This window comes from Chiloscyllium plagiosum, unplaced genomic scaffold, assembly GCF_037043375.1.
Source record: "Chiloscyllium plagiosum isolate Xiang-an unplaced genomic scaffold, Cpla_swu_hap1 HiC_scaffold_8, whole genome shotgun sequence".
NCBI classification, from domain to species: domain Eukaryota; kingdom Metazoa; phylum Chordata; class Chondrichthyes; order Orectolobiformes; family Hemiscylliidae; genus Chiloscyllium; species Chiloscyllium plagiosum.
In genome coordinates, this window is record NW_028270146.1 from 104,057,447 (window position 1) to 104,072,419 (window position 14,973).

Sequence of the window (14,973 nt, forward strand, 5' to 3'; positions counted from 1 at the left end):
ATTTGTCAATTTCACTTGCAAATTACGTCCATGCAAAAAGTAGGACAGGAAGCTGTAGGACTGAATAAGGATAATTTGCAGCATCACTGGATGGCTTGAGCTGTCCGATCCAGCAGAATTTCTTAATGAAAGAATTTAATTCCTCCTTCACCTTGCAGTGTTGAAAACAAAGTACTACTTAAATCAAAGAAGAACCATGTACTCACATGGATCTTGGATCATGAAGTGTAAGAACAGCTTGCTTAACTTAGAACCACAGAAGTCCATTCAGTTTTACATGTAGTAAATTAGGAAGTGTGAAACAGTTACAGGAGTGTTATGAGATTTATAAGATTATTTTAAAACGGTCATTAATTTAGGATCAATGAAGATTCAATATGACGTGTTCTGAAGTCTGTCTGACAACAGGCTTGGACAATGAGGCTGTTACCAGATTAACTACTTGCCCTGATTATTTAGCTGAAAAGGTGTAAGGACATTCATACTTGGAGATATGGCAGTAGCATGTGTTCTTAACAGTGATTCAAACTGTAATTCTCCAAAATGCCTGGAAGTTGTTCAGAAAGTTGTGTTTTAAAATGTCAATTTACTTCTATGGTGAAAAAAAAGCATAGTCTCAAGGTAATCAGCATTTCTACCCAGGTAGAAGGCACTTGTGAATCCTGCTGCCATGAAAATAACTTGTAATACATAAAGAGTTTCTAAAAAATCCTGGAACTCTCAGATGTCGGCAGTCATCGAGAATCTGGGGGATAGTTGGAACTAGAGACCAGAAGTCTCTGTGATTTATCATGGACGAATACAGGTAGGAGCTCACGATCAATTTGAGAAGACCCAACTGATGAGGGTCTGAAACAAGACTGGAAGCATTACCGAATCAGCACCAGATTCTTACTGTGAAAGTACTGGAGTTAAAATTTGTCAATGAAGGAACAGAAATGAAGTGAACCCTCAGAAGCTAAGGGTTGGATTTCAGAAAAACCAAATAACTACTTACTTGATTCAAGGTTGACACAGTGGTTTAGTGGTTAGCACTGCTGCCTCAGAGTGCTGGAGCTGAGGGTTGAATTCCATCCTTAGGTGACTGTGCAAATTCCACACAGACATTCTCCCTGTGCATGCGTGGGTTTCCTCCCACAGTCCAAAGGTATGCAGGTTGGGTGGATTAGCTACGGGAAATGTAATGTTTACAGGGATATGGTAGGGGGTAGGCCTGGGTCAGATGCTCTTCAGAGGGTCAGTGTGAATTCGATGGCCTGCTCCCACACTAAAGATACTAGGATTTTATGATTCTACCTAAAGGTTCTTAAAAGAAGGTGCAGTTTAAAGTATGAGTTAGATACAAAAGCAATATTTAGTTAATACTACTTTGGTCTTTTTGTTACAGTAAAGACTTAAAATGTCAGGTTTTGTCTTGCATTGTCTTTAGCTTTCAACTGGAATCATCAGCTTCCATCGACGTAGTAATAAATTGGGGGCTCTTGCAGAATGTTGAACTTACAGGTCGAGACAAGTACATCGGCCTTGGACAGAGTTTAAAGAAAAAATGATTTCACAATGAAATTTATTCATTTATTGAAAAATAAATAATGGTAATTTCTATTGTTGAGGCATGTCTTCATGTGCCTTACAGCTGTTAAAAGGTTATGTTTAATGTAGTGACAGAGAAGTTGGAAATAGTTTCAAAAGTATTTACTAATCAGTCAGAAATAGTTGAAACATTCACTCAAAACTTGGAGCTGGAGGAAGAAAAAGGTAATTCAGAAAACAGATTGGATTAGTTAGGATTTGAGCATATTGAAGCTTCTTGAACTCGATAAGTGATGATAAACAAAAGGAGATGAGAACATTTGAATCAGAAATCCAAACTGTAATTTTGTGTATTTACTGGAAAGGATAAGGCAGGACCTCCAGCGATGGGGAGACCTACCAATTTCCTGGTTGGGTAGAATAGCACTAATCAAAATGAATGTCCTGCCCCGTCTTCTATATCCTATGAGAATGCTTCCGGTGATGCTGCCGAGGCTGGCTCTACGTAAATTATATGGCTGGCTGGGTTCCTTTATCTGGAATCATAGACTCATTAAGCTGAAGAAGCTACAGCAAGGGGAGGATTGGACTTCCCAGATTTTAGGAAATATCAGTTAAGTTCCCTATTAAGTTACATAGCTGATTGGGTCTTGTCTGATCCACAATCAATCTGGTTGGACATCGAGGCCTCTCAAGTAAAATACCCACTTATTAACCTTTTATTTTCAGACAAGAGGAAAATCATTACAGATCACTGTAAAAACCCTATAATACTAAACACAATTAAGGCTTGGAATATAATGTGGCAAAATGAGGGTAATTCACATAAAACATCCCCCTATGCACCGATAGTGGGAGCATGGGGATTCCAACCAGGGTTTACAGATGCCACTTTTAAACTCTGGAGATCCAGGGGTATCTCATGTCTAGGGGACCTATTTAAGGATGGGGTCCTGATGTCTTTTGAACAGCTGCGTCAGAAATTTGGATTACCTAATGGGGACCTCTTTCGATACTTCCAAATTCGAGATTATATACAGAAGAATACGTTTCTTTATAAATCAGAGAGAGAATGTAGTGTCCTACGACCAGTGGGGGTATCTTCCGTCAGTACTATTTATCATTTACTACATGATGAAGTATCGGGAGATATGGATAATCTGCTTAAAACATGGGATCAGGATTTGGGACTAGAAATCTCTACAGAAACATGGAATGATACTTGGGAAAACGCTAGAAGAATTACTATCTGTAACAGAACCCAGGCTATCCAGCTGAAGATACTTCATAGGGCCCATATAGCACCGGTTCGATTGGCAAAATTTAAGGCAGGAGCATCTCCAATGTGTCCCAAATGTAAAATAGAGGTGGGCACTCTTGTACATTGCCTATGGACCTGTCATAAGATCCGTAGATATTGGACTAAAGTAGCAAGTACCCTGACAGAAATTTTGGAACGGAAATTAAAGTGGACCCTGTATGTCTCCTTTTGGGCTTTTCGAACTTTCCCTCCCTGGACATGTACGGAAAGAGATTATTTTCTATTCTCTCTTTCTGTGCAAGGAAAAATATTTTGGTGAACTGGGTGGCTGAGGGCCCCCCTGGACTTCCAAATTGGCACAGATTAATTATGGAATGTATTCCCCTTGACTTCCTTACAAATATGGTGCACCGAAAGACCGAATTATTTTATAAAATATGGCAGCCCTTCTTGAATTATATAAATAATTAATTTCGGCTATCCTAACAAGGGCTTTTATTTAATTGAGATTACAAACCTGGCTGGTCCGGGGCCCCTTAGGAGAGGAATCCCGCACGAATACGGGTTTTATTACATTTGATGTTAACACATTCCGAGCATGTAAGAGACTTAAATATACACTCTGGTTAGTTGTAGGATAGATTAGTAGACAGTTGAGTTTTGGGTTTTTCTCGGTATTTTTTCTTTTGTTAAATTTTGGCTATTGTACATTTGATTTAATTGTACATCAATGTTTGTATTTGAGAGTTTTGTTTATTTTTGTAAACTTGTAAAAATGTTAAATTTCTAATAAAAATATCTTTAAAAAAAAAAGAAATCCAAACTGAAGGAAAATAATAAGAGTTACTGAGAGCAAGAGAAAATAAAAGCATTGAAAACTGCAAAGACAGACAGAAGCCAGGAAGTACAAACTGGATACAAAAAGCTTCAATTAGAGACTAACAGATAGTCTTATCAAGAGAACAGATTTAAGTCATCATTTGATTTGTAAGAGAATATCCACCTAGTGCCCACATTCAGTGAGGAAAGAGTCAAAACATGTTTTGTCTTATTTGAAAAAAAAAAGCCAAACAGTTATGATGCCCAAAAGAAATTTCGACAATTTTGTGTTTTGTAGGAACTCACTGGAGGATTACTCAATCGTTTCGGGGATGCAGCCTGTGGATTATCATATAGTAAAGACTGCAGTGATTAATGTGTCTGAGTTAGTTCCTGAAACTTATTGGCAAAGTTCAGACATCTGAGGAAGAAGTAGAATTTGCTTGAAAGAAAATTTACAAACCCAGAGAAACTGTGAACTTCTTTTAATGCATAAGGTATTAGTTACCCACAAATGGGATGGCAGCACAAAAAAAGACAGATAGTCCTCAAGTGTAGCAAAATGTCAGCGTGGGACATAAATGTGATTCAAGAGGATCAGTATGTCCCTAATGCCATTATTCTGGCTGTTAAAACTTGAAAACTAAGGCTGGAGCATTTGTCAGTGTATTTCTCCCAGTGAGTGAATCAAAGAACAAAGGCAGTACTGCACAGGAACAGACCCTCTGGCCCAAGACAGTGTCAGTACCTGATGCTTTTCTCAACTAAAAACTTCTTGCCTCTGTGCTGTCCATATCCCTCTATTCCCTGCCTATCATATTCCTGTCAAGATTCCTCTTAAACACTGCGATTGTATTCACCTCCATCACCTTCGCTGCCAATACATTCCTACACTTACCACCCTCTAAGAAAAAAAACCTGCGCTTCACATCTCCTTTAAACTTATTAAACTTTTACCTTAAACTATGTTCCCTAATCAGCGACATTTCTACCCTATGAAAAAAGACTGCGTCTATCAGTTCTATCCATGCCTCTCAATTTTGTAAACTTTTATCAAATCACCCCTCAACATTCAAGTGAAAACAAACCAAGCTTGTCCATTCTCTTCTCATAACTCCCAAACCATCCTGGTAAACAGCTTCTGTATCCTCTCTAAAGCTTCCACATCTTTCATGTTGTTTAGTGACCAGAACTGTACACAATATTCCAAATGTGAACAAAGTAATATTATTTTAATGAAGTTACAGTGGGTGTTAATCAAAGGAAGGAAATGTCAGGGAACTGTGAAAGAGAAAAAGGTCTAAATATTTTTATCCAGATTCTCACAAATTCTGTTTTCGAGCACTGTTCTGCAATTTGTCTCACAACGCTTAAATTAAGTTACATCAATTAAGAATGGTTTGGCTCAAACTGCAGGCTAGTAATGAAGGTTACGTCGCATGGGAACTGGGAGAGCTAGCTAACTGGATTCAAAATTGACTTGATGGTAGGAAGCAAAGGGTGACAGTTGAAGGTTGCTTCTTGAACTGGAGGCCTATGCTTTTTATATTCAGATATTATTTAAATAACTTCACCCTTGTTGAGACTATTTATAAACACAATTCAATTTGAATTAAGTTGATAGGCTTATTTTTGAATGTGACAGGACAAGTTGAGAAGGCAGTCTAAAAAAAAACACATCGGAAGCTTGGCTTTATAAACAGAGCATAGAGTACAAAAGCAGGAAGCTGGGTCTTATAAATCAATGATTAGTCCCAGAGTATTGTGACCTATTCTGGACAACAAGCTTTCGGAAGGGTGTGGAGGAGATGTATTCAGAAGTACTCGGAATGAAAAGCATGCAGCGAGATTACAGAAGTTGGAATTGGTCTCTTTGCAGTAGAAATAGAGTCATAGAGTTCTACAGCATGGAGACAGGACCTTGGGCCCAAACCGGTTCATACCGACCAAAATGCTCAACAAAGCTAAGCCCATTTCCCTGCACTTGTCCCATATACAACCTTTCCTATCCATATATTTGCCCAAATGCCTTTTAAATGTTATTAATATACTCGCCTCAATCACTTCCTCTGGCAGTTCATTCCATGTGCATGCCACCCTCTGTGTAAAAACATTGCCCCTCAGGTTCCCTTTTGTTCTTTCCCCTCTCGTCCTCTATTCCCCAGCCCTGGGAAACAGACTGAGTACATTCACCCAAGCCATGCCACTAATGATCTTATACACCTCCATAAAGGTTCCCCCCCCCTTCAGTCTCCTATGCTGTAAAGAAAAATGTCCACGCTTGCCCAACCTCTCCCGATAATTCAGACGGTTCAGTCCTGCCAATGTCCGTGTACATTTCCTCTGCACGCTCTCCAGTTTAATAACATCCTTTCTACAACAGGGTGGCCAAAATGGAACACCTCACTAATGTCCTGTATAACTGTCATATAACTTCCCAATTTCTATGCTCCATGCCCTGATTGATGAAGGCCAACCTTTTTCAGTGTCCTATCTACCTGTGATTCCACTTTCAGAGAACTGTAAACCTGAACTCCAAGATGCCCTCTGCTCCATTAAGTGTGTGTGTCGGGTATGAGCAGGTAGGAAAAGACTTAAGTTGAGTTTTGTGAAACAAGAGGTTCAGCTGAGCATATCTCAGATCAGGTAAGAACTTGCAGCTAACAATGGGGTGCTGGAGGCAAGGGTAATGGGTTAACAAGGTGGAAAAGCAGTCATTATGTACAGCCATTTAACAATATACATCTCAACCATCTCCCCTCTCAGTTTTCCATCTGCCTACTCTGCTAGCCTTCGCATACTGAGTTGACTTGTTACAAGGATCTCAACAATGATACTTTCCCAATCATCACTGGAGAAGGCTCCCGAACGAGTAATTCCAGCTGGGGAGTGCACAAGTGTCACTTCTGGGTTGAGGACAGTACTGGATACGATGCACACCACGGGCAAAATTCCTGAACGTCACCCAGTGCAAAAGAAAATGCTCCTTGGCTGGGACAGGAGGTGGCAGCCACCACCCAGGGAATATTACCGCAGATTTACTGGTATCGGAGTACACGTAAGCCGTTCAGCTCCTCAAGCCTACTTTGCCATTCAGTAAGACATGAGTTGATCGGTTTCCAAATTGCCACCTACTTCAGAGAGTCCCTGATCCCTCTTCACAGAATCTATCCACATCTGTCTTCAAAACATTCAAATGTCCCAGCCTTCTAAGGCACACTGTCCCAAAACACACTGCCCTCTGAAGAAAAATCATCTCTTTCTGGAGTACTGCGTCCAGCCCAGGTCGTCCTGCAGAGGAAGGACACAGAGGAGCAAGAACAGAATTTACAGTCTTATTCCATTGCTTGGCTCAACCCCATGTCTTTACTTTAAATATTTTCAGATATTGCATCAAATGAACTCAGGCCAATCACTGCAAGGATTGATTTAGAGACCTTAACTCTGAATAAAAATGAAGTACATAAACAAACCAGCTCCTTTACATACAACTGATCTCATAGCATGAAAAGATTCAGTGGTCAGAGGATTGGAAAACCATGTGGGAGTATTCAATATATAATAGATTATAGATCTAAGACCAGAAGTCATAGGAACAGAAGTAGGATATTAGGCCCATTGAGTCTGCTCCACCATTCAATCAGATCATGGCTGATTTGATAATCCTCAACTCCACTTAACGTAGAACAGTCCAGGACAGGAAAGGCCCTTTGGCCCTTGTTGCTGCGCCAACCTGTGAAACTAATCTGAAGCCCATCTAACCCACACTATTCTATTTTTATCTGTATGTTTATCCAATGTCCTAAAACTTGCCGTGTCTACAACTGTTGTAGGCAGTGCATTCCACAATCGTACTACTCTCGGAGTAAAGAAACTACCTGACATCTGTCCTATATTTACCACCCCTCAATTTCAATCTATGTCCCCTCGTGCTAGCCATCACTATCTGAGGAAAAAGGCTCTCACTGTCCATCTATCTAACCCTCTGATTATCTTATATGTCTCAACTAAATCACTGCTCAACCTTCTCCACTCTAACAAAAACAGCCTCAGGTCTCTCAGCCTCCCATAAGGCCTTCCATTCATACCAGGCAACATCCTAGCAAATCTCCTCTGAACCCTTTCCAATGCTTCCATATCCTTCCTACAATGCAGTGATCAGAACTGTAAGCAATACTTCAAATGCGGCTGCACCAGTTTTTTTTACATCTGCAGCATGACCTCACGGCTCTGAAACTCAATCCCTCTACCAATGAAAGCTAACACACCGTATGCCTTCTTAACAACCCTATCAACCTGGGTGGCAACTTTCAGGGATCTGTATATATGGACACAGAGATCTCTCTGCTCATCTACACTACCAAGAATTTTACCATTAACCCAACTCTATTCCTGTTGCTCCTTTCAAAGTTAATCACCTCACATTTTTCCGCATTGAACTCCAATTGCCACCTCACAGCCCAGCTCTGAAGCTTATCTATGCCCCTCTGTAACCCGCAACATTACATTAGATTAGATTAGATTACAGTGTGGAAACAGGCCCTTCGGCCCAACAAGTCCACACCGACCCGCCGAAGCAAAACCCACCCATACCCCTACATTTACCCCTTACCTAACACTACAGGCAATTTAGTATGGCCAATTCACCTGACCCTGCACATCTTTGGATGGTGGGAGGAAACCGGAGCACCCAGAGGAAACCCACGCAGACATGGGGAGAACGTGCAAACTCCACACAGTCAGTCGCCTGAGGCGGGAATTGAACCTGGGTCTCTGGCGCTGTGAGGCAGCAGTGCTAACCACTGTGCCACCGTGCCGCCCACATCTTTCAGCACTATCCACAACTCCAACTTTCATGTCATCCGCAAATTTACTAATCCATCCTTTTACACCCTCATTCATGTCATTTATAAAAATGACAAACAGCAGTAGCTCCAAAACAGATCCTTGCGGTAAACTATTAGCTACTGAACTCCAGAATGAACATTCCCATCGACCACCACACTCTGTCTTCTTTCGGCTATCCACACTTCATCCCATGCCTCCATATTTTGTGCAATAGCTGGCTGTGGGGAACCTTATAAAACGCCTGACTGAAATCCACATGCACCACATCAACCACTTTACTTTCATCCACATGGCTGGTCACCTTCTCAAAGAACTCAATAAAGTTCTCACAATAAATCTCCCTCTAATCACCTTAAACTTATCCTCCCTCCCGCTCTCAGAAAATATCTCTGACTATTCACTCTATCTCTGCCTCTCATGGTCTTGTACATCTCCATCAAGTCAGCTCTCATCCTTCTTCGCTCCAATGAGAAAAGCCCTAGCTCCCTCAACCTTTTTTTCATAAGACATACCCTCCAGTCCAGGCAGCATTCTGGTAAATCTCCTCTGCACCCTCTCTAATGCTTCCACATCCTTTTCATAATGAAGCGATCAGAACACAATATGTCAAGTGTGGTCTAAGCATGCTTTTATAGAGCTACAGCATAATTTAGTATTTTTTGTAATTTTTATTTATTAATGACTTGGATGAGGGAGTCGAAGGGTGGGTCAGTAAATTTGCAGATGATACGAAGATCGGTGGAGTTGTGGATAGTGAGGAGGGCTGTTGTCGGCTGCAAAGAGACTTAGATATGATGCAGAGCTGGGCTGAGGAGTGGCAGATGGAGTTCAACCCTGCCAAGTGTGAGGTTGTCCATTTTGGAAAGACAAATAAGAATGCGGAATACAGGGTTAACGGTAGAGTTCTTAGTGAGGTGGAGGAACAGAGGGATCTAGGAGTCTATGTTCATAGGTCTTTGAAAGTTGCCACTCAGGTGGATAGAGCTTGTAAGAAGGCCTATGGTGTATTAGCGTTCATTAGCAGAGGGATTGAATTCAAGAGTCGTGAAGTGATGTTGCAACTGTACAGGACTTTGGTTAGGCCACATTTGGAGTACTGTGTGCAGTTCTGGTCGCCTCACTTTAGGAAAGATGTGGAAGCTTTGGAGAGGGTGCAGAGAAGATTTACCAGGATGTTGCCTGGAATGGAGAATAGGTCGTACGAGGATAGGTTGAGAGTGCTTGGCCTTTTCTCGTTGGAACGGCGAAGGATGAGGGGTGACTTGATAGAGGTTTATAAGATGATCAGAGGAATAGATAGAGTAGACAGTCAGAAACTTTTTCCCCGGGTGCAACAGAGTGTTACAAGGGGACATAAATTTAAGGTGAAGGGTGGAAGGTATAGGGGAGATGTCAGGGGTGGGTTCTTTACCCAGAGAGTGGTGGGGGCATGGAATGCGCTGTCTGTGGGAGTGGTAGAGTCAGAATCTTTGGTGACCTTTAAGCGGCAATTGGATAGGTACATGGATGGGTGCTTAAGCTAGGACAAATGTTCGGCACAACATCGTGGGCCGAAGGGCCTGTTCTGTGCTGTATTGTTCTATGTTCTATGTAATCTCACGACTCTTAAATTGAAACTCCCTGCTAATGAAAGCCAACACACCATATGTCTTCCTAACAACCCTGTCAATTTAGGTGGCAACTCTGAGAGATCTATGGACATAATACCCTCTGTTCCTCCACACTGCCAAGAATCCTGCCTTTGCAACCTTCCAAAATGAATCACTTCACACTTTTCCAGGTTGAACTCCATCTGCCACTTACCAGATCAGTTCTGCATCCCATCAATGCCCCGTTGCATCCCATTGTTCTTTCAACAAACACATTGACTTGGATCCCATTTACCACCCCCTGAGAAAAAGAACAGGGAATGACATCATAGGAAATGATGTCACAACAGGAAATGACATCACTGACCCAAGGAAAACCAAACATAAATAGAAAGTGGGCTACGCCACCAGGGTTTCATCTGGAGGTTCACTGAAGATGTTACCTAGTATGACGACAAAATGTCTGAAAACGATCCTTCCAGCTCAGCAAGCAAACCTACATCCAGTCCCGTTGAAACCTACAACAGCCCTCCACAATATCCACAACTCCACCAACCTTCATGTCATCGGCAAACTTACTAAGCCACCTTTCCACTTCCTCATCCAAATCATTGATAAAAATCATGAAGAGCAGAGGTGCCAGAACAGTTCCTGCAGAACACCAGGGGCGGCACGGTGGCACAATGGTTAGCACAGCTGCCTCACAGCGCCAGAGACCCGGGTTCAATTCCCATCTCAGGTGGGGAGTTTGCACATTCTCCCAGTGTCTGCGTGGGTTTCCTGCAGGTGCTCCGGTTTCCTCCCACAATCCAAAGATGTGCAGGTTAGGTGAATTGGCCACGCTAAATTGCCCATAGTGTTAGGGGCAGGGGTAAATGTAGGGGAACGGGTCTGGGTGGGTTGCTCTTCGGCGGGTCGGTGTGGACTCATTGGGCCGAAGGGCCTGTTTCCACACTGTAAGTAATCTAATCTAATCTAACCTAACCTAACCAGTGGTCACCGAGCTCCAGGCTGAATACTTTCCATCTACCACCCTCCGTCTTCTATGGGCCAGCCAAATCTGAATCCAGACAGCCAAATTTCCCTGTATCCCATGCCTCTTTACTTTCTGAAAGAACCTACTATGGGAAACTTATCAAACGCCATGATAAAATCCATGTCAATTACATCCACTGCTCTACCTTCATCAATGCGTTTTGTCACATTGTCAAATAATTCAAAAAGGCCTGTGAGGCATGACCTGCCCCTCACAAAGCCATGCTGACTATCTCTCAAATTATGGCTTTTCAAATAATCATAAATCCTGTCTCTCAGAATTCTCTCCAATAGTTTGCCCACGACTGACGTAAGACTCACTGGTCTGTAATTCAGAGTAATCCCTATTCCCTTTCTTGAACAAGGGAATAACATTTGCCATCCTCCAATCATCTGGTACTACTCTAGTGGACAGTGAAAAAGCAAAGATCATCGCCAAAGGTGCGCAATGTTCCCATAATAACCTTGGGTATATCCTGTCTGACCTAGGGGACTTATCTATGTTCAAGTTTTTCAAACTTTCAGCACATTATCCTTAACATCAACCAGTTTGAACAGATCAGCCTGTTTCATGCTGTCCTCACAAACAACAAGTTCCCTCTCACGAGTTATTCACTAGTGAGAGGGATTCTGGATTAGTGGTGCTCGAAGAGCACAGCATCTGAGGAGCAGTAAAATCGATGTTTCAGGCAAAAGCCCTTCATCAGGAAGGGCTCAATTAAACACTTACATCTCCATGACTATAGTAAAGGTCAGGGAGTTGTGATCACTCTCACCGAAATGCCCTCCCACTAAGAGATCTGATACCTGGCATTTTGCGTTGCCAAGCATCAAATCCAGTATGGCCTTCCTTCTAGTTGGGCTATCTACATATTGAGTCAGGAATCCTTCCTCAAAAAGCTAACAAAGTCTACTCCATCCACACTATTTGCGCTAAGGAGGTTCCAATCAATATTAGGGAAATTGAAGTCACCCATGATAACAACCCTGTTAATTCAGCACATTTTCAAAATCTGCCTCTCAATCTGCTCCTCTGTTGCTATGGGGGGGGGGGGGGGTCTATAGAAAACTTCCAATAAAATGACTGCTCCTTTCCTGTTTCTAACTTCCACCCATAATGTCTCAGTAGGCAAACCTTCCTCAATAACTTCCCTTTCTGCAGCTGTTACACTACCTCTGATTAGCAATGCCACTCCCCCACCTCTTTTACCTTCCTCCCTATTCCTTTTGAAACATCTAAACCCCAGCAACCAACAATCATTCCTGCCCCTGTGATAGCCAAGTTTTGGTAATGGCCACAACATTGCAGCTCCAAGTACTGACCCATACTTTACGTTCATCACCCTTATTCCTGACACTTTTGTTGAAATAGACACACTTCAACCCATCACACTGACTGCAATTTTGCCTCTCAATGTCTATGCCCTATGCTGCAGTTGTCTGTTCACCAGCTACCCCATCCTCTGATCCATAGCTCTGGCTCCCATTCCCCTGCCAAACTAGCTTAAACCTCACAAAGAACTCTAGCAAACCTCCCACCCAGGATATTGGTACTCCTCCTTGCACAGGTCCAACCTTCCCCATATATATCTTTCATATATCTGAAACCAGCTCTACAGACTCCAGAGAATCCCTACACAGTGTGGAAACAGAACATTTGGCCCAACAAGCCCACACTGATCCTCCGAAGAGTATCACACCCAGACCCATCCCCTTACCTTTTTCCATGTAACCCTGTATTTCCCACAGGCGTCTGGTTAGGTATAAATGAATAGAAAGGATTTAGAGGGAAATGTGCCAAATGTTGCTAAGTGGGATGAGATCAGATTGGGATGCCCGATTAGCATAGACTTATTCCCGTGCTGTATGACTCTTTGACTCAACATGGAGTTCAATAACTCGGAACACAAACTCTATCTCCATTTTGATTATCTTTCTTTTGTCATGTGCCAAGTTGACTGGTGTGTAATGTTTTAATTTTTGGACTGAGCTGTTCATTAATCTAACATAAAGTGATGACTGCAGATGCTAGGGATCAGAATCGGAAAGTGTGGAGCTGGAATAGCACAGCAGGTCAGGCAGTGTCCAAGGAGCAGGAGGATCTACCTTTCAAGCCTAAGCCTTTCATTGGGCAGCTGGCTGGGGGGGGGGGGGGGTGGTATGGAGAGAAGGAGGGGTGTTGCTAGGAAATAAATAGGAGGTTGCGGGTGAGGTAGCTGGGAACGTGATAGGTAAATGCATTTTGTGGGGGTGGGGGGGGGGTAGTGATGGTGATAGATCAGAGCTGAGGGTGGAGCAGATAGGTAGATTAGATTACATTACAGTGTGGAAACAGGCCCTTCGGCCCAACAAGTCCACACCGACCCGCCGAAGCGCTACCCATACATTCCCCTACATTTACCCCTTACCTAACACTACGGACAATTTAGCATGGCCAATTCACCAGACCTGCACATCTTTGGACTGTGGGAGGAAACCCACGCAGACACGGGGACAACGTGCAAACTCCATTCTGTCAGTCGCCTGAGGCGGGAATTGAACCCGGGTCTCTGGCGCTGTGAGGCAGCAGTGCTAACCACTGTGCCACCATGCCGCCCACAGGTAGGAAGGAAGATGGACAGGTAGGACAGTTCAATAGGGCGGTGCCAAGTTGGAGAGTTGGATCTGGGGATGAGGTGCCGGTGGTATGGGTGGGGGGGGAGAAGAGAGAGAGAGAGTGTGAGAGAGAGAGAGAGAGAGAGAGAGAGAGAGAGAGAGAGAGAGAGAGAGAGAGAGAGAGAGAGAGAGAGAGAGATGATGTGAAGTTGACATTGATGCCATTTAGTCCATTATTCTGTCATTTATTTTTGCTCTGGACACATGCCTTTGTCTCTTTGCCATACCCACTACCACCCCCTTAACATCTTTGTCTTTTAATCTCTCCCATCCTCTACCATATTCCAGATTGTTCCTTTTGATTTTCCTCCAACTTCATGTTTGAAGGCATAAAACTATTTCTACCTGAACTCAGTTCTGAAGGTGTGTTATGGTGAAATATTAACTTTGTTCCTCTCTTTGTGGATATTGCCAGACTTGCTGGGTTCCTCCAACATTTTCTGTTTTTATTTCAGATCTCTAACATGTAATATTTTGTTTTTGCTAATTTGATAGTTTGTTGCTATTTGCTACGGTTCCATTGGTTGAGACTGTAACCAGAGGACCCAGATTTGGGAAAAAGAACTTACGGAGCACCATTCGGGGCGACAGAATACAACAAAGCATTTTACAGCCTCTCGCCACTGTTATAGTGTAGGAAATTAGACATCCAATATGTATACAGCAAGTTCCCACAAACAGCAATGTGATCATCTGTTTGTGTTGATTAGGGAATAAATATTGGTCAGGATACCAGGTATGTTTCTCCTTTCTTCCTTAAAGAGTACCATGATATCCTTCACTTCCAGAATGGCAGGTAAACAAGACCTTGGCTTAACATCTCACTTAAAAGATAGCAATCCAACAGTATCGCACTGCATCAGTTAATCAAATTCTGATTTAAAATTATTTAACCCAGCATTAACTAAGATTTGCAGATGTTACAAGCTTCTATAATTATTTGCATATGAGACTATTTCCAACTTTATTTCTAAAAGACCTGGCTTTACTACTTAGGTTATGTCCTTCAGTTTATCCAGTCAGTTACCCTTAAAACCCTTTTTGACATATTCTGTCCTCACATTTTAGCCTTTAACAGCCTCATCAATTCCCCAAGGCCAATACAACATTCCAAAAGTGTGGTGCCCTGAATTCAACAGAGTCTCTGTGGTAAAACCAGGTCTTAGTGTTGCTGGAGCATCATTTTTGCTCCCACATATTCTCTACACTTACAGGCTATTTGTGCATTTGTATTTT

The 14,973-nt window shown here is 42.5% G+C and overlaps 1 protein-coding gene across 8 annotated transcripts in view; it reads right to left on the minus strand.

The window, feature by feature from the left end:
- The window catches only part of numb (NUMB endocytic adaptor protein), a 216,142-nt gene that overhangs the window by 17,455 nt on the left and 183,714 nt on the right, over window positions 1-14,973 (minus strand). The window lies entirely within an intron of this gene.